Source organism: Austrofundulus limnaeus, unplaced genomic scaffold, assembly GCF_001266775.1.
Source record: "Austrofundulus limnaeus strain Quisiro unplaced genomic scaffold, Austrofundulus_limnaeus-1.0 Scaffold278, whole genome shotgun sequence".
NCBI lineage: Eukaryota > Metazoa > Chordata > Actinopteri > Cyprinodontiformes > Rivulidae > Austrofundulus > Austrofundulus limnaeus.
In genome coordinates, this window is record NW_013952680.1 from 600,088 (window position 1) to 602,859 (window position 2,772).

A 2,772-nucleotide genomic window follows, 5' to 3' on the forward strand; every position below is an offset into this window, starting at 1 on the left:
AACTATCAGATATATACAGAAACTTTTTATGGATGGAGTGGAGTTTTATGATGTCAGGGGGAACCTTAATTTCAGAACCAGGAGTGTTCAAACAACTATGCAAAGAATGTGCACCTCAGTCAGTGGTGTAAGGGTCTGGAATAAATTCAATCAAGAACTGAAGCAATGTCCAAACATGAGTTTGTTTAAGAAAAGGCTCAGACTAATGATTTTTGACAAGTATAGGAATGATAATCTGAGGTAAACCTAAAATGTGTGTCTCAATGCTGTATATGGGATTGTACAGTATATATGAGTATGACTGTGTACTCTATAAGGGGGTATGTATGTGGATTGATTGTTATATTGGAGTGGTGGTTGGATGTCCTTTATATGTGTATATTTTTTTTTTGTTTGATTTGTTTTTCATCACAAACTGATAAGACACTGCAAACCAGATGAAGTGGTGAATAGGGGTAGGATTAAATAAGTTTTACTCCTTCCCACCCTTTTCAGACATGTTAATGGGATTCATGTGCTTCATGTGAGTGTATGTACTTGGGTAGGTGTACACAGATAGGTGTGTGCACGTCGGGTGTATATTTATTTTATGGGTTTATTTGTGTACAATTAGTCTAAGTGGTTTAATTTTTTGTAGATATTTATATTGAGGTATATAGATTCAGAATATGCTTTATGTAATGAATTTGACATGTCTGGAATAAATCAAATCAAATATCTGTTTCTAAACACCTTGAAGTTGGCTGTGAAGCAGAAGCTCAGTGTAGTTCCCTTGGCATCTGAAAATCCATTTCCTCAAAGGTATTTTTAATCTAAGTAGTATTAGGAGCTCAGCAGACGTGGTTTCACCAGGTGTTTGCTTTGTTGCTGCTGATAGCCTGCCCTGTAGGAGACACGAGCGAGCTGGGGGGGAGGCGTGCTCTGTGATGAGGAAGCTCACTTTGGAGACACAGCTCAGAGGAGGAGCTGGTCCCAAAAGGTGGTTTTAGGCCCAACTGAGCATTTTTGCTCTCCTGCATGGCTGCCTCAGGACACTACAGGATTTCTCAAACATGCATGGATGAGTCAAAGCAAGACTGGGCATGTTTTTGATGAGAAGATAATATATGAAGCTTGAAAAAAGTTGATTTTACATAATATGTCCCCATTAATAAAAGCAGGAATATATAAAATGACTAAGAAATGAAAAACCTTAAAATGCACCATTTAAAAAAATAACTTCACCTATTTTTTTTATAATTTAATTAATCATTTATTTTGCCAGCTTTTTTCCAAGAAATTATATANTGTGTGTGTGTGTGTGTGTGTGTGTGTGTGTGTGTGTGTGTGTGTGTGTGTGTGTGTGTGTGCGCGAGTCTTGTCTTATAGGTGGTGAAACAGGTGAAACTCTTTGAATGGCCCTTTGGAGCCAGCAGTCTGGACCAGTGAGGGCCAGCACCTGCAGATGACACCATCCTGCATGCTGCTGCACAGAGATGGAGGTTTGAAATAGTTGCTGATTTGTGAATCTGCATCATCATAAGTCACTTTTTATAAGTATAAACGAGAGAGTTTTCTATTGTGTGCTTTGACTTTGACAAAAGGGCAGTACTCTTGTGGTAGCCATGTTGACCCTTATTGATAGTTTTTTGTTTTGTTTCTCCTCCCCTGCGTGGAGAGAAGAGAGGAGAGTTCTTTGAATAAATGGAGAYGAGTTCYCCTGCTCCAAAGTTATTTGACTCTGTGGTTCTCAGTGTGCAGGTTTTCAGCCCTCGTAGCTCAGACGTTACAGTGAGTACTAACTGAAGGAGGTAAAAAAAATGATCCTTTTTGTTCGAGCATCACTTTACTGTTTCTCTGTCAGGAGGATTTTATCTTTTCTTCTTTTGTAGGTAAATATATGGTTTAGTAGATGGTTTTGTTTGACGATACTTAAATTGAATAAAACTAGCAACACATTACTTTCTGTTTTATTTACTTTAAAGAAGTGAGGAGTAGGGAGACGAAAAATTATGTTTTTTGATACTGAGACTGGACGAGTAGCTCTCGGCAAACTGCCGACTTCAAAAGTAGCTCTTGGTTCAAAAAAGGTCGGGCACCCCTGCGTTTGTACACAAACAAGTCCATCTAGATAGGCTGTCTAGTTTCAAATCATATTTTTGCCTCATATCTGTCAAATTGAAGGAGTTACAGTTTATCCATGTTTTAATCAGTTAGCTGAGGCAGCCATCTGAATCAGATTGACTCCACAAGTTAATCAGCTGGTGCATTCATAATTACTGCAATCTGTTCAGTGGTTCATGAGATATTTTGCTAACACGCAGAGTTAACTTCCAATAGTTCCTGGGAATTTTTTTTTAATAAAGCTCTTGTTCAGTGTGTTAGACCATTACATTAGTATCAGCTAGTACCACACTGAACTTTATGTCACGGTCTTTTTTAATGCTTTTTAAAGTCAATTGGCGGTGGTAGCCATCTTGAATCCAGTTGACTTGCGTCAGTGCTTTTCTGAAGCGCTGAAGGTTTTTAAGTGTCCTTTGGTGTCGTCTTGTGTCCAAATGTATGAAAAGCAGCTTGAAACAACACAGTGTCATTGTGCACCTTTGAACATTTTTTCCCCCCAAAGAATAAAGTTATGGTTTGATGAATAAATTATTTAGAGTATTAAACTTTAAAAGCGCACCATGTGAATTCTTGACATGTGTAAACATATTAAAATCAGCCTCCATGACTTTATGGATTCAACCACATTGTTTGCTGTAAGATCATCAAGCTTTTTTAGACCCTAAGCTG